Here is a 25991-nt window from a genome sequence, read left to right as displayed (position 1 = left end):
AATAGTAACTTGTCCACTTCATCAAGTATGGTTTTGTTTATTGTTCTATAGCATCAGTGATACTAACAAAATATTTGGTAAATAGAGTTGATAGAATCAGATATTCTCATTGTAATTTCATTTCTACATAGGAAATCTAACACTGTACTATGTTTTGAACTTCAAAGAACTTTAAGGGATCAGGGAAGATAAAATGATTGATTTACAAATATACAAGGATTGAATTTATTCGGTAGCACTTAAATACTCTATCAGAGTCTCAATTCACTATAGTGCCAATAATTGGATTTGGCATGACATAATGATTTGTTCACTTTATGTTTAAATACTAAGCCTAATTTAGGTATGGCCATTTTCCTCTAAGTTCAATCTTTTCATCATTTGTTCAAAAAAATATTTACTGCCTGCCTGCAAAACACTGTTTTATGAACAGAAAACCTCTTTTTTTCAGTCCAAATTTTTAAAATATCATTTGTTTTAATGACATTACAGAGACACATTAATGTATTTTATGAAACAGACCTTTTATCTTTCTTATCCACCCACTAAGAGACAAATAATTGGTAACAAGACAAGCTAAAAATAAAGAAAAATATATATCTGAAGTTAGTTACTTCTTAGTATATTTTAAAATGAGATTAATTTCTGTGTTTTGGATGCTAAACCAAATCAACATCTTGTCAGCAAAGCATTACTCCCTATAACTCACCCTCTGGCTGCTTAGACTGCGTTTGTTTGCACCGTCTTGAGTTATGGAGCTCACATTGCCTCTCTTAAATGAGTATCCCATAGTCGAATAGTTGTTACTCTCAGGAGACCTTTCTTTCTGGTGTTTAACCTAAATTGTTATTTTAAAAAATAGATATACCTTCTTACACTAGACTATGATCATTTGTCCTTATTTTAGAATTTATACATTTCCCATATCTATGAGCTATTATTTTCATTCTCACTGACAAAGCAAAATGAGCATTTTTAACCTATCATCTTTCTTTTTTCTTTTTCTCAAAGGCATGGAACTTCATAGACTCTTTTACCACTTCCTAGGCTTCCACCACTTGGTCTATTGCTGGAGGCTCTTGAGCTGCCAAACATTAAAAAAAAAATAGTTTTCCAGGTGCAATCTTAACACAGTCATATGGAAAGTGATAATAATCCTCTCACCATGACACACTGCCCAAAATAGCTATTGGCATCCTTTGACACTGTGAGGAAGCAAATTTCATATTAACTTATTTCACTTTACATCTACTTGGCAGTCATGCCACATGACACAAGTTCAGAGATAGAAGAACCCCCCGATGACTGAGTTTGAGGTAATCCTACTCTAGGTAGAGAATATACAAAGCAATTGAAAATGAGTAACACATCACTCATTTCTCCACATCCGTGATACTGACAATTCAGTGGTCCGAAACCCATTACACAAGTACAGTCAGTGGTGATTAAGTTCTTTTGTGATGGTTTTACATACTTTGATTTTATTTAATCCTTACAATAACTCTGTGATATATTGTAGTTGGGTAAACTCAGTTTCAGAAGTTAAGTAGCTCAGGCTCTTAGAGCTAATTACTGACAGCTTCCCTACACACAATGACCTTTACATGATGTTAGGGATTTTTGTTTTTGTTTTTGTTTTGAATGTGAACAAATCAGCTGCATTGAAGCCTGGATTTATTTTTGAGTAGAAAAAAAGAACAGAAGGTGGATAAACTGGTAAGAGCTGCAAAAAGGAAATGAAAAACAAACCAACAAACAAAAAACCCCACATGTAGTGTCTGCACACACAGGTTTACATAATGCTTCTTCAGGGTTTTTCCTTTCGAGGAGAAGTGTAATATACAAACAGAAAAGTGCATGTAAGTGTTCAGATCGATGGGGTTTTGCAAATCAAACACATTCATGTAACCACCACCTAGACCAAGAGCCTTAGACACTCTCCATGCCCACTTTCAGTAACTATCCACCCCACCACACTCCAAGATTAACCAGGATCGTGAGTTCTAACAACACATATTTTTGCCTGCTTTTGTATTTTATATCAGTGAAATTATATATCATAGTCTTTTATATTTGGTTTAACTTAACATTATGCCTGTAAAATCCATCTGTATTGTCACATGTAGCTCTATATTATTATTCTAATTGCTGTTTGCTATTCCAAAAATCATAAGTATACCACAATTTATTTATCCACTCTACTTTTCACAGGCATTTAGGTATTATAAACAGTACTATTATGAGCATTCTAGTATATGCCATTTGGTGAAATAGGTACATATTTCAGATACATACACACACACTCCTCCTGGGAACAGAACTGCTGAGACATAGGTTGTACAAATATTCAACTTTGGGTAAATACTGTCCAATAGGCTTCCAAAATGATTCTACCAGTGCCAATAAATTATTATTATTACTTAATAATCACTATTACTGATTATTTCTTCAGTTATGACTCCTACTATCACCATTATTATTCCTTGAATTATGATTATGAGCCAGGCACTGTGTTAAGTACTACATATGTGTGTGTGTGTGTGTGTGAGTGTGTGTGTATGTATATGTATATTCATGTGATATATAGAATACATAATTTATAGTGTATGTAATATAAATATAAACATATGCAATATATAAGCACTATATATAAATAGCAACAATAATACAGTATACTCCTTGAGGTTGGAGTATGTCTTCTTCTATGAAAGTGGTATACCTTCAAAAATTCTTTGAAATTATTCTGCATAAGAAATTTGTCTTTTCTCCCTATTTATCCATTATTCAATCATTTGTTTATATCAGTCTAAAATTATTGATATTTATTTTATACTTTGGGTTATAATACAATATGACTTAATTTGCTCAAATTGTTCTCCCTTTGGCTATTAAGAACTCTTTCACTGATTCCAGCCTTAGTCGTAAAATCAGCCATTTATCCAGGGATGTATGGAGAATGGTATGGTATTAGAAACCAAGTTCTGGAGACTTGATGTTTAGTTGTTACTGGGATGTTGTTACTTGTAGGCCCTTTTGGCTGACAGCAAAAAAAGTATGGTATTCATACAAACTAGCATATATACACATTTATAAAAATTTCTGTACATAGCCTTCAATGTTTATGTTAATCTAAATATCAGTGCATACTGATATTTAATTCTAATCTATTCCCACATAGATCATTTCAGGATTCTCCCGACCTGTGTTCATAAATTCTTACAACAACAGTGAAAAACATGACTCTCACCATCTACCATCTATTTACTTAATTGTTCAGTTCGAGTATATACCTATAGCAATATCAGAAATATTAACCAGTACTCCTGTGGGAATTAACTTTATCAAAGCAAACTTTATGTGCAGTTCCTTTTCCCCCTATTCTTAGAGAATCCACTCACTTTGAAATTACGTAAGTCAGCACCTTCTCCCATCCTACCTTAAGTGGGGTTGTTTCCTATATTTGTAATACAGTTAGATTTTCTTGTCACAAACTGCATTTCTTTCTGGGATCTCCAATACCCTAAATGATTTTTATAATGTTTACAAACATAGTTAGCTCTCTTTGCGATAAGGTTCTGTGGGTTTTGATCAATTCACAATATCATGTATCTACCATCAGAGTATCATACAGAATAGCTTTACTGCTCCCAACAAACCTGTGCGTTTCATTTATTCATTAGTCCCCCCAAACCTATAGCTAACACTGATCTAGTCACTGCCTCTATAATTTGCCTTTTCCAGAATATCATATAATTATAATCATTTAATGATATAATGATAAAGCCTCTCAGACTGGCTTCTTTCATTTCACGGTTTGCATTTAAAATTAAACTATGTCTTTTCATGGCTTGACAGCTGACTTCTTTTATCACCAAATAACGTTCCGTTATATGAATATTCCAGCTTGTTTATCTATTCACCTATTGGAGGTTGCATCTATCTTTTGCCACTCATAAGCAACACAGTTATAAACATATATGTGCAGGCTTTTGTGTAGACATTAGATTCTGAATCACTTGAATCTTCAAATCAGTTGAGGCTTTCAGGCCATGTTCATGGACTATCTTTTCATTTATTTATATCCGTTTTTTTTTATTTTTTATTTTTTTTTTTAGCGTTTATTTATTTTTGAGACAGAGAGAGACAGAGCATGAACAGGGGACGGTCAGAGAGAGAGGGAGACACAGAATCTGAAACAGGCTCCAGGGTCTGAGCAGTCAGCAGAGAGCCTGACGCAGGGCTTGAACTCACGGACCGCGAGATCATGACCTGAGCTGAAGTCGGATGCTTAACCGACTGAGCCACCCAGGCGCCCCTATCCATTATTTTTTTTTATTAGAGTTGTACAGTTTTCTGCAACTCTGATCACAGGTAGATCTATGAACTCAACAGTGACTTCAGGAAAATGTCTCTCTGCATTTGACTTCTGTATTCTTCTGTATTGGCTCTATTCTCATCTTGGCTCTCTCTAAACAATAACCTTAGAAAATTCACTTATTTTCTATGGGTTTAGCAATATCAGGAGAAACTGAAGCCTTTTCCAAGTGGTGAAAGTTTAGGGTGGGACTCTTGAGCCCCTTCTGTATCCGGTGCCCATTCTGAACCAGTCACAGTTACTCTAACTGGTCAATGAACTTAGGGGATGAGGTCAGTCTCATCACAACCACACAGACTGAGAGTGAGAGGAGACTGGTTCTCCAAAGGAAAATTGAAGTTACCAGAAATGGAGTAGGTATTTTTAATACTGGTCCAAGCAAGACTCTGCTACAGTGATGAAGTGTGACATCCAGTCACAATGTAATCATGCATCATTTTGATAGTAAAGAGATTTTGATGATGCCATATAAAGCAGAAATTAATGCTGAAAGCAGTTACTATGCTGGTTGACAATAAACAACTAGTTTGCCAGATTTCTATTCTTGGTTCAATTATCATTATAAAATATGGTCTTAGATTTCTACCTGCTCATGATTAATTCTGATTCATACCCCAGCCTTTCCTAACAGTTTGCCTTCAGAAATTTCCCAATAGAAATCTTGAGAAATTAGCATTAGCTAATCTGAAAAGCATGAAGTCTAGATGAAGGAAGTATAGCCAATTTATATAATGAGGCTCTAACTTATTCAACTATAAAAGACTACACAAAATTTGGGCTCTTGAATTGTTAAGAATATGATTTATATATATCATTGGCAAGTATCTTCTCCCATTTTGAAGGTTGCCTTTCAATTTGTTGATTGTTACCTTCACTGTGCAGAAGATTTTAACCTTGATTAAGTCCCAATAGTTTATTTTTGCTTTTGTTTCCTTTGCCTCCTGAGACGTATCAAGAAGAAGCTCTGGCTGATGTTAAAGAGGTTGCTGCCGGGGCGCCTGGGTGGCGCAGTCGGTTAAGCGTCCGACTTCAGCCAGGTCACGATCTCGCGGTCCGTGAGTTCGAGCCCCGCGTCAGGCTCTGGGCAGATGGCTCAGAGCCTGGAGCCTGTTTCCGATTCTGTGTCTCCCTCTCTCTCTGCCCCTCCCCCGTTCATGCTCTGTCTCTCTCTGTCCCAAAAATAAACGTTGAAAAAAAAATTTTTTTTAATTAAGAAAATAAATAAATAAATAAATAAATAAATAAATAATGAGGTTGCTGCCTGTGCTCTCCTCTAGGGTTTTGATAGTTTCTTATCTCACATAGATCTTTCATACATTATGAATTTATTTTTGTGTATAGCTTAAGAAACTGATCCAGGTTTATTCTTTTGCATGTTGCTGTCCAATTTTCCCAACATCATTTGTCGAAGACACTGTATTTTTTCTATTGGATATTCTTTCCTGCTTTGTTGAAGATTAGTTGACCATATGGTTGTGGGTCCATTTCTGGGGTTTCTCTTCTGTTCCATTGATCTATGTGTCTGTTTTTTTTTTGCCAATACTGTACTTTCTTGATCACTACTGCTTTAAAATATAACTTGAAGTCTGGAACTGTGATACCTCCAGCTTTTCTTTTCTTTTTCAGGATTGCTTTGGCGATTCAGACTCTTTTGTGGTTCCATACAAATTGTAGGATTATTTGCTCTAGCTCTCTGAAAACTGCTGGTGGTATTTTGATAGAGATTGCATGAGATGTGTAGATTGCTTTGGGTAGTATGGACATTTTAACAATATTTGTACTTCTAATCCATGAGCATGGAATGTTTTCCATTTTTTGTGTGTCATCTTCAATTTCTTTCATCAATGTTTTATAGTTTTCATAGTACAGATCTTGTAAATGACACATCTGATAAAGGGTTAGTATCCAAAATCTATAAAGAACTTATCAAACTCAACACCCAAAAAGCAAATAATCCAGTTAAGAAATGGGTAGAAGACATGAATAGCATTTTTCCAAAAAAGACATACAGATGGCTAACAGACACATGAGAAGATGCTCAACATCACTCATAATCAGGGAAATATAATTCAAAACTTCAATGTAGTATCACCTCACACCTGTCAGTATGTCTAAAATCAACAACACAGGAAACATCAGATGTTGGCAAAGATGCAGAGAAAGGGAACCCTCTTACACTACTGGTGGGAATGCTAACTGGTGCAGTCACTCTGGAGAACAGTATGGAGTTTCCTCAAAAAGTTCAAGATAGAACTACCCTATGATCTAGCAATTGTGCTGTTAGGTATTTACCTGAAGCACAAAAAAAAAAAACCGATTCAAAGTGATACCTGCACCCCAAAGTTTATAGCATCATTATCAACAATAGCAAAATTATGAAAAAAGCCCAAATGTCCATCAACTAATGAATGGATAAAGCAGATGTGGTGTACACACACACACACACACACACACACACACACACACCCAATGGAATGTTATTCAGCTATAAAAAAGAATGAAATCTTGTCGCTTGCAATGACATGGAAGGAGCTAGAGTGTACAATGCTAAGCAAAATAACTCAGATAAATACAAATATAGGATTTTCCTCATATGTTGAATTTAAGACACAAAACAGATGAACATAGGATGACAAAGAGAGAGGCAAACCATAAACCAGACTCTTAACTTTGGGGAACAAACAGAGTTGCTGGAAGGGCTATAAGAAAGGGATGGGTTTAATGGGTGAGGGGTGTTAAGGAGGGCACTTGTGATGAGCACTGGGTATTGTATGTAAGAGATGAATCACTAAATTCTACACCTGAAACTAATATTACACTGTATGTTAAATAACTGGAATATTTTAGAAGTTTATTTTACTTTTTATTTTTGAGAGAGAGAGAGAGAGCAGGGAAGGGCAGAGAGAGAAGGAGAGAAAGAAAATCCCAAGAAGGCTCTGCACCAGCAGCACTGAGCCCAATGCGGGGTTCAAACCCCGAAATGAGATCATGATCTGAGCCAAAGCCCAGAGTCAGACGCTCAACCAAATGAGCCACCCAGGTGCTCCTAACTGGAATTTAAATAAAAACCTGAAACTACCAAAAAATATGGTTTAGATCTGGATTTCATTGTAAACATCCACATTTACATTCATTATACATAATGAATTATTATGTATACATATGTATGTAATACATAATTATTATTCTTGTAGAGTAGATGGGGTCAGAGAGTTTTTTATAGTTGTGATATAATTGGTATATAACATTGTACAACATAGTGATTTGATATTTGTATGTATTGTAAAATGATTTTCACAGTAAGTTTAGTTAACATCCATCTCTACACATAGTAACTGCTTTTTTGTACTGTGATGAGGACTTCTAACATCTACTTTGTTGGCAACTTTCAAATATACAATACACCTTTGTTAATTAACTATAGTCATCATAATGTATGTTACATCCCAGGACTTATTTCCGTTATAACTAGACATTTGTATCTTCTGGTCACCTTCACCATATTTCCCATCCCCAACCCTCCAGCCTCCACCTCTTGTAACCACCAATCTGTTCTCTGCATCTGTGAGGTTTTTGTTTTTGTTTTGCTTCATTTTTTTAGAGTCTACATATAAGAGAGATCACGTAGTATTTGTCTTTCTCTGTCTTACTTATTTTACTACACATATTTTTTAAAACAAACTTTGCTTAAGCTATTCTTTTAGAGGAAGCATGGGTGAGAATGATTTCTCCTTCATAAGTGATCATAGAGTTCCTATGTGCAGTAGGAGAAAGAGTAGTTAATTAATATCTAATCAAAGTAATGTTACTACATATTAAGATAGCAGATATGGATGAATTAGAAATACTATACCAAATGAATAAACAAGTTCATTTTAGAAATATCAATACAAATGTTTTCTGTGTGTGGCAGAATCCCTGGAGCATAGGCAAAGTCAACAGAGAAGGAGGCACACATTTAAAAATAGCTCTCATAAAATGTGAATTAGTCAAGCAAAGAAATATCACATTATTTGTTGAGCTGAACTTTGCATGGTAAACATTTCATCACTCATTTTATTCCCTTCACTCTCATTGTGCTCCTCCAGTATCCTGAGGAGGGAGAACACATTGAACATGCTATTTTTATAACAGTCCACAAAGTAATAAGCAGGTTACTGAGCAGTTTACAAATCAGCAGTGATCTGAAATGGAACACACACATTATTTGTTCCCTTGGCATTATTTCAACTCTTTGTCCATACTGATATTTCATATTTAGAAACATAATAATAATGTATCCTGACAGGTGCAAAGAATGGAAAAATGATTCTTTTCACTCTTCAAATATTTTCCTGGATACAGGCTTGAGCCTTATGCTTGGATAGATAACAATCCTATTCTGTTGTCACTATTAACAATATAACTTCTTTCCATCGTCTGGAAAGCCGTATTTCTAGGAGGCTATTCTTTTGGGGTCTACAGATGCCATGGCCTTGCTCTCAGCTACTTGTTGACTATGATGAATTTCAGCAATAGATCCAGGACATATCATAGGGGACAGCAGACATTAAAAATCGCCCATTTAAGGAAGCATTTGGATATTGAAATGAAGTATTTCACTATTTCTCAAATCAGGTGATGGTTCAAGGTATATTTCAGCTCACTATTCTTGCTTCTTCCTCAATGAAACATGAGCCATTAAGTCTTTGTTTCACTCCATTTATGGATGCTTTAAAATGCAGCAAAATGGATTAATAATTTAAAAATTATTTTTAAACACCTGAAGTGGAAAGTTTGTGTCTATGCTTCCTAAGGGAGATTATTTATCATATCCAGTCACTTTAACCTCAGCGTTCACTCAATCACATCCTTTTAATTCAGGGAACAGTTACTAATCATGGACCAAGCAGAAGGCACTCTGCTGAGATAAATGACACATGGTTCTTTCACTTATAATGTGGAGAATAAAAAAGACATATATACAATTAATTATAACATAAGGTAGAATAGAGTGCTGCACAATTTTTATTTATCTGTCCAGTTTGAGACTTACAAAAATCATTTCAGTAGAGAACCTCAAAATCCAGGTGTCTACCTTGATATCTCTCTCTCTCCTTTCCTTCATAAGAACAAGAACAAAGTCTATCGTTCTCTTGTTCCCCTCAATGTATTTGGAATATATTGGCTATTCCGTGTATACATATTGAATAATTGAATGAATAAATGTGTATAAAATAATTCAATAAAGGATAAAAATGACAGATTTATCTGGGGGTAGAGGTGATGAGAACTAGAGGAAGCTCATGTGGTTTCTCACCTGGTTTCCCAGATTTCTAATTTTGGCAACTAGATGGGTATTAACAGTAGGCTTTAGGGGAGGGGTGATATACAGTTTTGGAAATGTGGAAGGGAAGAGGAAATAATGCCATCGAGACATTCAGGATTAGATAAACAATAAAGAGAAACACAGGTATGGATCTCAAAAGACAGTATGGTACAGATGTAGATTTGGGAAAAGTCACAGGTGTGAATTAAAAGTATGAAGCAAGCAAAGAATATACTTAAGAATAGATCCTTTGAGAATGATACTATAAAGGCTGGGAATTATGAGAATAGCAGGTTTTTCAATGCAATTCCACTGCAGATTTAATTTTATAAGACATAGGGTCCTGATTCTTATACAAAGACATTTTGATCTGACTTTTACTCAAAGTTTCAGATATATAAGCATGATGAAAATCAGCCACAAATGCAACGTTTAGACAAGGGGAGCAGAAAACAGGATTTAGAATAGGTTAATAAAAAAGAATTACAAAGAAAAATATATTGCTCTTCTATTCATCTTGGAACTGAGATTTTCTTTTTACTTTGGACCATTTCTTTAGATCAGTACATTTGAGAAGAAGAGGCTGAAGAAACAGAAGGAAGAAAACCAATGCAGAGGCCATGAGGAATGAAGGATAGTATCCAGGATCATACCTGCTCTGTGTCAGCAGCTATGAGGCCCTAGACACATATTAATTTAGTCCTGATAAATGTCTAAAAAATAGATGTTGTGATCACTGTTTCCACAGGAGAAAACAGACTCTGAGAGGTAAGGGATTGCTTGAGGGTGTGTGGTTCTAAGCAGGGAGCATGAAACAGATCTCTTTGAATTCTGCCCACTATTCCTTGAATGAATCTTTCAAGAATCAGAATCTGTTATGAGAATTAAGTACATAAAAGATGAGAGATGCAGTCAACCAGGAAATTTGTTTGGATAAAGGTGCTGTTTATCAATTCCAGTGAGGTACTGACAAGAGGTATATTTCAGTTTGTCTGTATCAGAGCCGCCATTCTCTTTGCTTATGGCAGAGCTTGATGTTTGGTGGTCTCTTCTTATTGGTTGCTGCTATGTCATAGTTACTAAGCATTTTGAATGTTTCCTCTAGGAACCATTAATATCATGTAAGGTACTGAATCTGGAGCAATTAATCATGGTAAATGTATAAAAGAGTCATGTTATATACAGAGGAAAAAAAAGAAGAGAAATTTTGTCTGAGATCTCTTTTATGGGAATTCAAATGAAAGAATTGATCAGAAGATATAATATAGACTAATATAGTTTATAGGCCTTTTATGCAAGAAACACCAGAGATAGAATTTACTGCATTTTCAATTATTATCGTTAGTAGACTATGCTCATATTGGAGTCAAAGTATCCTGTGTTCAAACCTTATCTCTCTTAACATGCTGGTTATAAGACAAAGAGTGATTTTGTCTCTCAGATCCTCAGTTTCATCATGTGTAAAATTAGTATAGTAATACTACAACATGTAGACTTGTTATGAGAATTAAATGATATATTTTAATAGGCTTGTATAATGTCTGGGATATTACAGACACTCAATGAATCATACTTTTATTATATTATTACTAGTTGAAATTATTTTTTTGAAAGACAGAAATTTTGGCATGGACATATAAACAAATTCCTCTTACAGGAGAAGAAATGTCAAATAATCGAAGGTGATACATTCTTGTTTTAGTAAACTAAGAGATGGGAAATGAAAGCAAAGGGTTATGCAAATACCCCAGGTCCATTCCAAAGCTGGCTTGCAAAGTATTAATCTTTCGAGTCCTTTTGAAGAGGACTGGTACATCTTTAACCAAGAACTGAATTTTTCTTGATTTGAGCTAGTGTATTCTTGCACACTCTTAAAAGTAGCTCCAAACAAATTAATTATATGATTTAAATTTTAGTCAATGTTCCAGAATAAAACAACTGCACTTATGCTTTTCAAAGTCCTCTAAAGACTGAACCCAATCTGTATTTCCAAACATCGTCTACTATTGCATTTCAGTCATTCTATGCTCTAAATCAACTGAATTACTTTCTCTTTTCTATCTACATCCCATGCTTTCCCACTTTAATTCTTTTGCTTGAAGTTGTTGCTTTTCCCTACCATAACTTCCTCATAATCTCTGTCTGTATCTACCCATACTGACAGGCGCTGCTCAAGAACACTGATCTGGAAAGTCTTCCTGCAAGCAGAACTAATCCTTCCTGCTCTAAATTATTTTAATACTTTGCCTTTAATCCCTCTGATGACATTTGTCACTTTCTTCATTAGATTATATTTAGGTATGTTTAGCTTCTCTGTAAGACATTATTAGTACCTAGACAAGAAATGTACCTTATTCAGTTTTGTACTCTTACAATACCTGACATAGTGCCTGGATGCAATACAGGAAATAAAAAATGGGAGAAATAATTTATCTAGGTTTCATTATATATACTGTATCCAATACCATTTTAACTTTATTTCTAGGATTCTGAGGTCACCTGTGTCCCTCAGGACATGCAAGAAATGTGGACTCTCTCCTTTTGGAGAGTCTATGCAATTTCTATGCCATACAATCTTAAAGAGACATCTTGACTTTGCAACTATCACCTGAGTTAAATAGATATTGAGGGATTTTCAAGCCCTTGATACTTTGCTATTGCCTTATGTTCTCTCAAATTTGGTTTCCTGTTTTATAACGTTAGGAGTAAGATTTTTCTCAGTATTATAAGAAGTAACTTACAAATAATTTTGCAAATTCTAAGTTCTTTTAAACTGTTTTCTTCCAAGTGTTAAAATTTCCTGTACTGCTTTCTCTTCTTCACACATATTTCAGGGTTCTTTGATAAAAATAGGATGTTTGAATATATTATAAATTTGTTTAAAGACCAATCCTTGTATATTTCAAGTAGAATAGTAATTACACTCATACAAGTAACTTACACTTTTACATTTAATATGTTGATCTGAAAATGTATGAAGATTATAAAAATAATCATACTAGCACATATTTTATATTGAATAACATTACATATTACATATTTTCATTTATATAGTAGTTTGTTTTATTTAAGACAGAATTGTATTTGTTGCTACTTTTATGGTGGGTGCATAACTTATACACTATTACTAAATGAGAAGAGGCACCTTTTATAAAATTTAAACTGATGCTTAAAATGAGCTATTTCACTACACACCTATCAGAATGGCCCAAATTGAGAACACTAACAATATCAAATGTTGGCAAGAATGTGGAGCATCAGGAACTCTCATTCATTGCTGGTAGGAATGGAAAAAGGTACAGCTACTTTGGAAGGCACTTTAGTGGTTGCCTACCAGATTATACATACTCTTGCCATATGATCCAGCAATCGTACTTCTTGGTATTTACCCAACGGTGATGAAAACTGATGTCTACACAAAAGTCTGCATATGGATGCCTATATCAGTTTTATTCATAATTGCCAACACTTGAAATCAGCCAAAATGTCCTTCAGTAGGTGAATGGATACATAAAGTTCAGCATATGCAAACAATGAGATATTATTCAGCAATGAAAAGAAATGAGCAATCAAGCCATAAATGGACCTTGAAGGTATTATGCTAAGTGAAGTAAGTCAGACAGAGAAAGACACTCTATGATCCCACTTACATGTGGAGTCTAAAAAAAAAAAAAAAGCTACACTTAGAGAAACAGAGAATGGAATGGTGATTACTGGGAGCTGGCAGTGGGGGGAGGAAAGGGATCAAAGGGTACAAACTTCCAGCTACAAGATGAATAATTTCTGGGGATCTAGTGTACAGTATGGTGGTCCTAGTTAACAATATTATATACTTTAAAGTTGCTAAGAGGGTCCATCTTAGATATTCTCATCACGAAAAAGTTGTAATTATGTGAGGTGATGGATGTGTTCACTAAATTTATTGCTTAATGTAATTTAATGTAATTAAATTAATGTAATTTAATGTAATTAAATTAATGTAATTTAATGTAATTAAATTAATGTAATGTAATGTAAAATTATTTAATCATTTTGCAATATACACATATATCAAATCGTCATGTTGTACACCTTAAACAGAGTTATATATCAATTATATATCAATAAGACTGGAAACATTTTTATTTTTTATTTTTTTTTTTAATGTTTTATTTATTTTTGAGACGGAGAGAGACAGAGCATGAGCAGGGGAGGGGTAGAGAGAGAGGGAGACACAGAATCTGAAGCAGGCTCCAGGCTCTGAGATGTCAGCACAGAGCCCCATGCGGGGCTTGAACGCACAAACCGCGAGATCATGACCTGAGCCAAAGTCGGATGCTTAACCCACTGAGCCACCCAGGTGCCCCTGGTAACATTTTTAAATACAAGAAAAATGAAGTAGGAAGTAAAGATACTCAAGACTAGAGAAGTAAACAGAGGTGAGATCATGAAGGCCCTTAGACCTCAGTACTTACTCTCTCTAGTTGGTTAAAGTGGTTCAAGAGCAAGAGTGACAAGATGAGATTTCCACTTAGAGAGTTTGCTGGGATTGTAGTTAATTTTGAAAGATTATATTGGATGCCAGTGGGTCATTTAGAAGGATACTATGGAAACCCTGGGGAGAGAAATTGGTTTCCTGGATGAGGAGAATATCGTTGGGAATGGAAGGGGGAAATGGGTGTTTATGGTTAGGAGTTCGAATCAATGTATTTTGGAAACTGTTCAAGTGTGGAATGAAGGAGAAGAAAGAATTAAATACAATGCCTATGTCAGTGTCTTGATCACTGTAAATTTAAGTACAGGATTGGCTGGTTTGGGACATATAGAATTTGCGTTGCTATGGAACATTCAAGCAACTCAATTAATGGAGAGCTAGGTAGTCAGACCTACATCTGGGTGGGGAAGGTGTGGGGCTTTTGATTTGGGAGTTAGATCAATGGTAACTGAAGACTAATAATAGGAGAAATGTCCAATGAAAGAAACTAGAGAAGCGGCAATATACAATGAGCTGGCGGAGGAATCAGGGACTATGGTGAATATTGAGCAATAGTAGCCAGGAATTTAAGGAAAGGAAAACCAAGAGGATATGATGGGATTGTAGAAAAGATAAAAAAGTACTTCAAGAAGAATGGAGTGGGCATCAGTTAATTATTGAAGTTTAAATAAAATACATTCTTCAAGGTACACATTATATGTGGTACCTTATTTATTAAAATCTAGTACCAGTAAGAACAGGTAATTATAACAATGGTACATTACTATCATTATTTTTATTATCAATACCATTATATTATTATTAGGTCCGATTAGAGATATTTTATTTTTAACTAAGTTTTATAATTTCAATTTTATAAACATATTTTCGTTCATTTATCCCCTTGAGGTAGAATGAACACTCTTTACAAGTGAACTAAAACTGATAATCATGCACACTTCAAAATCCAAGTAGTAATATTCAGTTATTAACTAATAATTATCTGAAGATGACTATGGTGACACTTAAAGTTTTTTTAATTGAAAACATTTTTTAATGTTTATCCATTTTTTGAGAGAGAGTGCGTGCGCTCGCGCCTGAGTGGGGGAGGGGCAGAGAGAGAGGGAGACAGAATCCAAAGCAGGCTCCAGACTCTGAGCTGTCAGCACAGAGTCCAACTCAGGGCTTGAACCCATGAACTGTGAGATCATGACTTCAGCAGAAGTCAGATGCTTAACCAACTCAGCCCCCCAGGTGCCCCTTAAATTTTTAAATCAAATAGTTACTGTTACATAATTTAAATTTAGCTAGCTGATGTTCTTAAAATGCGTTATATTGTCTATGTCATGATTTATTTTAAAATGCTTCTAAATAAACAGTATGCTGACTGATTTGCTTGAATCCAAACCCAAGGAGTAATTTTTAGCGACTAAATTATACCAATTAGGAGTCAATACTCTGGAGGTGGCTCTTTAAACTTTTTTTTTTAATGTTTATTTATATTCGAGAAAGAGAGACACAGAGTGAGAGTGGGGGAGGGTCAGAGAGACGGAGACACAGAATCTGAAGCGGGCTCAAGGCTCTGAGCTGTCAGGACAGATCCCAATGTGGGGCTCAAACTCACAAATGGTGAGATCGGACCTGAGTTGAAGTCGGACGCTTAACTGACTAAGTCACCCTGGAGGTGACTCTTCAAACTTTATTAACATCAAGATCAAAATTGTTACCAGGAGTATGTTAATTAGCATAAAGGATGCTGGAAAAAATTCAAGATTTGTTGTTAGCCATAAAATTCTATGAAATATAAAAGCTTTATTTTTTAACTAAGGAATGGAATAAGCTGATGTAACTTTTTAATGTTCAAAGTTGATATTCTAAAACACCTCTAGACATAAACAAACATGCTTATTTTCTGTGTAAACAAAGCACACAAATATTTTTAGAGGTCACTGACTTAATATTCTTTAGAGGGAATAATTAAAAATCAATTTCAGATTATGACTTTGTTGATTTCAGTGATAGTATAATTTAAAATGATAACTGAATTTATCCATTTTTACAAGGACATATCCCAAAAATACATTAAAAAGTATAAACTTTCCAATTTGAATGAAGGAGTGTTTGCATTTTAGAGTGTTCACCACATGGTTTTTAATCTTGAAGATCAACAGGGATATCTGATAAAATTTTGGATTTAAAAAACCAAGATCCTTCATCCTTCTCTGTCTCTGTTCTTTAACTGTCATACTAAGGAACCTATAGATGTTTTGCCCTTGGGAATAAGCAAGAGAAGAGTAGGTGTAAAGAATCAGTCTTGATGAGTAAAGGGAATTAAGTAGAAGAAAACATTACTCTCACAACCCAAATTATCTGACTTCCAACAGAATTCCATATTAACCATCCTAGAAACTTCCAGAGAAAGCTATTACACATTCAGTGTTTTATAATCCTCAGTGTCAAGATTTTTTTTTTCTACATCTAATGCAAATGCTTAACTGACAAAATCCTTAGAGCTGCTTCTTTTTTTTCTACCTCCAGGCAACGTGCTATCCTCAGGAGGATGACACATACTTAGAGGTTATTATTTAGCTCCTCCCTTGCTTGTTATTCAATGGATGCTCATAGTAATCTAACTCATACCAGCTCAGAAACTCCAATTCAGGGGTGGGAGAGCTGAGGAAGAAGGCTGGACAGAGAGCAGATAGCAAAAATCACAGACCACAAGAGTCCATGTAGGGATGATAAGCCAAGTGGGGAAGTTTTTTGGCAGAGAAGGAAAAGGCAACCAGAAGCTAGCCAGAAATAGCATACCCTAGAATATAACATAAGTGACAACACTGTGGATTTCTTAGAAAGATAAACTTGTAACAGTTCATAGATGCAAGCAAATTTTGCCTTTGAAGGTTGTTAACGAGTGAGACCATGCATTTATTGGAATGTTGGTGTGACTGCCCAAGACTATTTTGGATTTTTTTTTTGGAAAAGCTTTCAGAACCTTTGGTATACTCATCTAGCTCTCCCTAATGTAAGATTTCCAGCCATTAATGGAATATTTACTAAAGTATATAGTTTCCCATAAACTACCTCAGAATCACCTAATATAGCTAGTTAAATAGGAATTTCTTGGGTTAGGGTCCACGGTTTGCTTTTTTGCAGGTTTTTAATGTTTTCATTAAACCATTGTATTAAAAGATGATTTGGTAAACATACAGAATTCTGTGGGGCCAAATCTGGTGACTGTGCACAGTTACACAAATGTGGACCAGGGATACAAAGGACTATAAGGGAAAGAAATGGATTTTCTCATGTTACTTGTCAACTACCTTAGACTTTTCCAGAAGAAAATTTCCAAATGTTTTGAAAAACACTGTAATGGTGACATTGAAAACTTTGAAGACCTTTGAAAATATATAATATGTGATATGTCTATTTTAAAGTGGGCCGTTTATTTTATTCTTTCAAATTTTTATTTAAATTCTAGTTAGTTAACATGTAGTGTAGTATTGGTTTCAGGAGTGGAATTTAGTGATTCATCATTCACATATAACGCTCAGTGCTCATCACAACAAGTGTGCTTCTTATACCCATCACCCATTTAACCCATACCCTGCCTACCCCCCATCCAGCAACTCTCATTTTTTTCTCTATCGCTTGGAGACTCTGACACTTTGTCTCCCTCTCTTTTTTTTCCTTCCTTCTCCTATGTTCCTCTGTTTTGTTTCTTAAATTCCACATATGAGTTAAATCCTATGGTATCTGTCTTTCTCTGACTGACTTTATTTTGCTTAGTGTAATACACTCTAGCTCCATCCACGTTGCTGCAAATGGCAAGATTTCATTCTTTTGATGGTTGAGTAATATTCCATTGGGTACATGTGTATATGGTGTGTGTGTATGTAGATGTGCATGAATATATATATATACACATATGTATGAATATATATGTATATATATGTATATATGTATGTATATATACCACATCTTCCTTATACATTCATCAGCTAATGGAAATTTGGTCTCCTCCCATAACTTGGGTATTGTTGATAATGCTACTATAAACAGTGGGTGCATGTGCCCCTTCAAATGAGTATTTTTATATCCTTTGGGTAAATACCTAGTAGTACAATTGCTGGATCATAGGGTAGTTCTACTTTTAACTTTTTGAGGAACCTCCATACTGTTTTACAGAGTAGTTGCACCAGTTTTCATTCCCTAAAAAGGTGCCATTTGAAAATAGTCATACCTTGCAGTAAATTATTTTAAGACTTTTTAAACCCTTGCCTGTATATTATCATAATATAAAAATATCATGCTTCTCGCCCAGGAGATTTTGAAGTATCCCCTTGTGAAGGTGATAGAACATGTTTTCTTGAGCATTACTATTTGCATTCAAAAGAGCAAGAATTACTTTTTCCAAAATTATAATAATTTAATTAGAATGTACTTTACTGAACAGGCTACCCATGCTGCCCTTCAATGTTCTGATGCTTCCTTGAAGAGAGTAATTTTTTCCCAATCGAGAACATTATCATACAGAGAATGTAGGAGGGAAACTGGAAAGTAAATACTTATTTTTATATACACTTTTTTTTTGCAGGCAAGTGTTGTTAATAAACTTAAACACCCATTAGGTTCACTCTTCCTGCCCAGCCCCTGGGAGGTGCTGTTTAGTCAGAATTTTTCATGTCTACTATGATCAAATTTATAAGATGATTATTTAATTTTCTTTTCATTTTATTAAAGAATTCATACATTAAAGACAATGATACAATCTACCTCCTCCTACTAAATTAAAGGTGTTGTCACGTAAGCAGTAGCCACAGGCAGGTGTTTCTCCCCCTTATGTGAAAAGATAGTGGCAAAAAGTCAGTGAACACAATTTTCAAAAATTACTTTTATAGCAGTATTTTCCCAGGTGGCTGCTAAATCTTAAACATCCAAGTTCAGCTCAGGTTCCATCTTGGCATAAGCAGTGAAGAAATTTAATGACATCCAGGTGTGGAGATGGTTGCTACTACCTGGGAATTGGAGACGTTCTTAGCCAGTCTGAAAATCAGTTTCAGAATTCCATATATTTGCATTTACTCCTTTCTCTTCAGCACAATAAATAGTTATGCTGTGCTAAGGAAAGTTTGCTAACATCTAATTTAAGAAGAGTTGGTAAATGGTATTCACAGAATGGACAATATAAATGGAAATCTTAATGAGATGGCAGCAGATCTCAGAGAGCAAGTCTGCTGAAGACTCCAAGTTCCCTCATTGGGACTTAGATGCTTAGACTTGGACACTTGGGGAAAACTCTCACCCCATGGGTGTGCTGAGTATGGATGGAATCACCTGTGTCTCATCAAGGTCTGGCCAACTTAGCTGAACTTGGGGCATGTTAATAATGAGAAGTTAGTGTTGTCAATTTAGTCTTTGGTATTATCGCTATTTGTATTGACTGATCTTCAATCTTCTCTAGACATACTTCATAAAACTTTCTTTTTTTTTTCAGTATATAAAATTTATTGTCAAATTGGTTTCCATACAACACCCAGTGCTCATCCCAAAAGGGGCCCTCCTCAATACCCATCACCCACCCTCCCCTCCCTCCCACCCCCCCATCAACCCTCAGTTTGTTCTCAGTTTTTAAGAGTCTCTTATGCTTTGGCTCTCTCCCACTCTAACCTCTTTTTTTCCTTCCCCTCCCCCCATGGGTTTCTGTTAAGTTTCTCAGGATCCACATAAGAGTGAAAACATATGGTATCTGTCTTTCTCTGTATGGCTTATTGCACTTAGCATCACACTCTCCAGTTCCATCCACGTTGCTACAAAGGGCCATATTTCGTTCTTTTTCATTGCCCTGTAGTACTCCATTGTGTATATACACCACAATTTCTTTATCCATTCATCAGTTGATGGACATTTAGGCTCTTTCCATAATTTGGCTATTGTTGAGAGCACTGCTATAAACATTGGGGTACAAGTGCCCCTATGCATCAGTACTCCTGTATCCCTTGGGTAAATTCCTAGCAGTGCTATTGCTGGGTCATACGGTAGGTCTATTTTTAATTTTCTGAGGAACCTCCACACTGTTTTCCAGAGTGGCTTCACCAATTTGCATTCCCACCAACAGTACAGGAGGGTTCCTGTTTCTCCACATCCTCTCCAGCATCTATAGTCTCCTGATTTGTTCATTTTGGCCACTCTGACTGGCGTGAGGTGATATCTGAGTGTGGTTTTGATTTGTATTTCCCTGATGAGGAGCGACGTTGAGCATCTTTTCATGTGCCTGTTGGCCATCTGGATGTCTTCTTTAGAGAAGTGTCTATTCATGTTTTCTGCCCATTTCTTCACTGGGTTATTTGTTTTTCAGGTGTGGAGTTTGGTGAGCTCTTTATACATTTTGGATACTAGCCCTTTGTCTGATATGTTATTTGCAAATATCTTTTCCCATTCCGTTGGTTGCCTTTTAGTTTTGTTGATTGTTTCCTTTGTTGTGCAGAAGCTTTTATCTTCATAAGGTCCCAGTAGTTCATTTTTGCTTTTAATTCCCTTGCCTTTGGGGATATGTCGAGTAAGAGATTGCTACAGCTGAGGTCAGAGAGGTCTTTTCCTGCTTTCTCCTCTACGGTTTTGATGGTTTCTTGTCTCACATTCAGGTCCTTTATCCATTTTAAGTTTATTTTTTTGTGAATGGTGTGAGCAAGTGGTCTAGTTTCAACCTTCTGCATGTTGCTGTCCAGTTCTCCCAGCACCATTTGTTAAAGAGACTGTCTTTTTTCCATTGGATGTTCTTTCCTGCTTTGTCAAAGATGAGTTGGCCATACGTTTGTGGGTCTAGTTCTGGGGTTTCTATTCTATTCCACTGGTGTATGTGTCTGTTTTTGTGCCAATATCATGCTGTCTTGATGATGACAGCTTTGTAGTAGAGGCTAAAGTCTGGGATTGTGATGCCTCCTGCTTTGGTCTTCTTCTTCAAAATTACTTTGGCTATTCGGGGCCTTTTGTGGTTCCATATGAATTTTAGGATTGCTTGTTCTAGTTGCGAAAAGAATGTTGGTGCTATTTTGATTGGGATTGCATTGAATGTGTAGATAGCTTTGGGTAGTATTGACATTTTGACAATATTTATTCTTCCAATCCATGAGCAGGGAATGTCTTTCCATTTCTTTATATCTTCTTCAATTACCTTCATAAGCTTTCTATAGTTTTCAGCATACAGATCTTTTACATCTTTGGTTAGATTTATTCCTAGGTATTTTATGCTTCTTGGTGCAATTGTCAATGGGATCAGTTTCTTTATTTGTCTTTCTGTTGCTTCATTGTTAGTGTATAAGAATGCAACTGATTTCTGTACATTGATTTTGTATCCTGCAACTTTGCTGAATTCATGTATCAGTTCTAGCAGACTTTTGGTGGAGTCTATCGGATTTTCCATGTATAGTATCATGTCATCTGCAAAAAGTGAAAGCTTGACTTCATCTTTGCCAATTTTGATGCCTTTGATTTCCTTCTGTTGTCTGATTGCTGATGCTAGAACTTCCAACACTATGTTAAACAACAGCGGTGAGAGTGGGCATCCCTGTCGTGTTCCTGATCTCAGGGAAAAAGCTCTCAGTTTTTCCCCGTTGAGGATGATGTTAGCTGTGGGCTTTTCATAAATGGCTTTTATGATCTTTAAGTATGTTCCTTCTATCCCGACTTTCTCAAGAGTTTTTATTAAGAAAGGGTGCTGGATTTTGTCAAAGGCCTTTTCTGCATCGATTGACAGGATATGGTTCTTATCTTTTCTTTTATTAATGTGATGTATCACGTTCATTGATTTGCGAATGTTGAACCAGCCCTGCATCCCAGGAATGAATCCTACTTGATCATGGTGAATAATTCTTTTTATATGCTGTTGAATTTGATTTGCTAGTATCTTATTGAGAATTTTTGCATCCATATTTTCAGGGATATTGGTCTGTAGTTCTCTTTTTTTACTGGGTCTCTGTCTGGTTTAGGAATCAAAGTAATACTGGCTTCATAGAATGAGTCTGGAAGTTCTCCTTCCCTTTCTATTTCTTGGAATAGCTTGAGAAGGATAGGTATTATCTCTGCTTTAAACGTCTGGTAGAACTCCCTTGGGAAGCCATCTGGTCCTGGAGTCTTATTTGTTGGGAGATTTTTGATGACTGACTCAATTTCTTCACTGGTTATGGGTCTGTTCAAGCTTTCTATTTCCTCCTGATTGAGTTTTGGAAGTGCGTGGGTGTTTAGGAATTTGTCCATTTCCTCCAGGTTGTCCACTTTGTTGGCATGTAATTTTTCATAGTATTCCCTAATAGTTGCTTGTATCTCTGAGGGATTGGTTGTCATAATTCCATTTTCATTCATGGTTTTATCTATTTGAGTCATCTCCCTTTTCTTTTTGAGAAGCCTGGCTAGAGGTTTGTCAATTTTGTTTATTTTTTCAAAAAACAAACTCTTGGTTTCATTGACGTGCTCTACAGTTTTTTTAGATTCTATATTGTTTATTTCTGCTCTGATCTTTATTATTTTTCTTATTCTGCTGGGTTTAGACTGTCTTTGCTGTTCTGCTTCTATTTCCTTTAGGTGTGCTGTTAGATTTTGTATTTGGGATTTTTCTTGTTTCTTGAGATAGGCCTGGATTGCAACGTATTTTCCTCTCCGGACTGCCTTTGCTGCATCCCAAAGCATTTGGATTGTTGTATTTTCATTTTCGTTTGTTTCCATATATTTTTTAACTTCTTCTCTAATTGCCTGGTTGACCCACTCATTGTTTAGTAGGGTGTTCTTTAACATCCATGCTTTTGGAGGTTTTCCAGACTTTCTCCTGTGGTTGATTTCAAGCTTCATAGCATTGTGGTCTGAAAGTATGCATGGTATGATTTCAATTCTTGTATACTTATGAAGGGCTGTTTTGTGACCCAGTATGTGGTCTATCTTGGAGAATGTTCCATGTGCACTCGAGAAGAAAGTATATTCTGTTGCTTTGGGGTGCAGAGTTCTAAATATATCTGTCAAGTCCATCTGATCCAATGTATCATTCAGGGCCCTTGTTTCTTTATTGACCGTGTGTCTAGATGATCTATCCATTTCTGTAAGTGGAGTGTTAAAGTCCCCTGCAATGACCACATTCTTATCAATAAGGTTACTTATGTTTGTAATTGTTTTATGTATTTGGGGGCTCCCGTATTCGGCATATAGACATTTATAATTGTTAGCTCTTCCTGATGGATAGACCCTGTGATTATATAATGCCCTTCTTCATCTCTTGTTACAGCCTTTAATTTAAAGTCTAGTTTGTCTGATATAAGTATGGCTACTCCAGCTTTCTTTTGACTTCCAGTGACATGATAAATAGTTCTCCATCCCCTCACTCTCAATCTGAAGGTGTCCTCAGGTCTAAAATGAGTCTCTAGTAGACAGCAAATAGATGGGTCTTGTTTTTTTATCCATTCTGATACCCTATGTCTTTTGGTTGGCGCATTGAGTCCATTTACATTCAGTGTTATTATAGAAAGATATGGGTTTAGAATCATTGTGATGTCTGTAGGTTTCATGCTTGTAGTGATGTCTCTGGTACTTTGTCTCACAGGATCCCCCTTAGGATCTCTTGTAGGGCTGGTTTAGTGGTGACAAATTCCTTCAGTTTTTGTTTGTTTGGGAAGACCTTTATCTCTCCTTCTATTCTAAATGACAAACTTGCTGGGTAAAGGATTCTCGGCTGCATATTTTTTCTGTTCATCACATTGAAGATCTCCTGCCATTCCTTTCTGGCCTGCCAAGTTTCAGTAGAGAGATCCGTCACAAGTCTTATAGGTCTCCCTTTATATGTTAGAGCACGTTAATCTCTAACTGCTTTCAGAATTTTCTCTTTATCCTTGTATTTTGCCAGTTTTACTATGATATGTCGTGCAGAAGATCGATTCAAGTTACGTCTGAAGGGAGTTTTCTGTGCCTCTTGGATTTCAATGCCTTTTTCCTTCCCCAGATCAGGGAAGTTCTCAGCTATTATTTCTTCAAGTACACCTTCAGCACCTTTTACTCTCTCTTCCTCATCTGGAATATGAATTATGTGTATATTATTTCTCTTTAGTGCATCACTTAGTTCTCTAATTTTCCCCTGATACTCTTGGATTTTTTTATCTCTTTTTCTCAGCCTCTTCTTTTTCCATAATTTTATCTTCTAGATTACCTATTCTCTCCTCTGCCTCTTCAATCTGAGCCGTGTTTGTCTCCATTTTATTTTGCAGCTCATTGATAGCATTTTTTAGCTCCTCCTGTCTGTTCATTAGTCCCTTGATCTCTGTAGCAATAGATTCTCTGCTGTCCTTTATACTGTTTTCAAGCCCAGCGATTAATTTTATGACTATTATTCTAAATTCACTTTTTGTTATATTGTTTAAATCGTTTTTGATCGATTCATTAGCTGTCGTTATTTCCTGGAGATTCTTTTGAGAAGAATTCTTCCGTTTGGTCATTTTGTATAGTCCCTGGAGTGGTGCGGGACTGCGGGGCACTTCCCCTGTGCTGTCTTGAATAACTTGCGTTGGTGGGCGTGGCCGCAGTCAGATCTGATGTCTGTCCCCAGCCCACGACTGGGGCCACAGTCAGACTGGTGTGTGCCTTCTCTTCCCCTCTCCTAGGGGCGGGATTCACTGTGGGGTGGCGAGGCCCGTCTGGGCTACTTGCACACTGCCAGGCTTGTGGTGCTGGGGATCTGGCGTATTAGCTGGGGTGGGTAGGCAAGGTGCACGGGGGCAGGAGGGGCAGACTTAGCTTGCTTCTCCTTGGGTGATCCACTTCAGGAGGGCCCCTGTGGTGGCGGGAGGGAGTCAGATCTGCTGCCCGCGGAGGGGTGGCTCCGCAGAAGCACAGCGTTGGGTGTTTGCAGGGAGCAAGCAAGTTCCCTGGCAGAAACTGGTTCCCTTTGGGGTTTTGGCTGGGGGATGGGCGAGGGAGATGGCGCTGGCGAGAGCCTTTGTTCCCCGCCAACCTGAGCTCTGTTGTCCCGGGGCTCAGCAACTCTCCCTCCCTTTTGTCCTCCAGCCTTCCCGCTTTCCGAGCAGAGCTCTTAACTTATGACCTCCCAGATGCTAAGTCCTGCTTGCTGTCGGAACACACTCCATCCGGCCCCTCCGCTTTTGCCAGCCAGACTCGGGGCTCTGCTTGGCCGGCGGGCCGCCCCTCCGCCCCGTCTCCCTCCCGCCAGTCCGTTGAGCGCGCACCACCTCCCCGTCCTTCCTACCCTCTTCCGTGGGCCTCTCATCTGCGCTTGGCTCTGGAGACTCCGTTCTGCTAGTCTTCTGGTGGTTTTCTGGGTTATTTAGGCAGGTGTAGGTGGAATCTAAGTGATTAGCAGGACGCGCGGTGAGCCCAGCGTCGTCCTATGCTGCCATCTCCGACCTGTTTTCCATAATGCTGAGTTTCTTACAGTAGTTTAATTGAAGCAATACTTTCTCCTAAGTTATTTTTGTGTTTGTTTTGGTGGGCTTAATAATTAAATTGTATATTTTAACAGAAAGCATCCAAGTAATGCATCAAGTCCTTTTTTTCGGTTGTTGTTATAAAATAGAAAGCCTCTACCCTACTCACCCCATAAAAAAGAGAAATGAAAGCCACAAACGAAGGTGTCATTGCTATCCATGAGGTTTCAGCTTTAAGTCAGAAACGTATTTCTAAATAAGACAGTGACTGGTGTCATTCAATTGGTTTGCATTTCATAGGGAAAAGTCAGCTCTCTAGTTTGTAACTGTATTACCATTTCCTTAATACCTTAGCAATAATGTTCTTGTTTTCTCTAATGGGGCAGTTTAAGTATGCAAACTATCACCTCATTACTTCTAGAGGATGGGAACTCTAGG

Source organism: Puma concolor, chromosome A2, assembly GCF_028749965.1.
Source record: "Puma concolor isolate L17-30 chromosome A2, mPumCon1.1.hap2, whole genome shotgun sequence".
Classification (NCBI taxonomy): domain Eukaryota; kingdom Metazoa; phylum Chordata; class Mammalia; order Carnivora; family Felidae; genus Puma; species Puma concolor.
Note: the sequence above shows the minus strand (reverse complement) of the source record.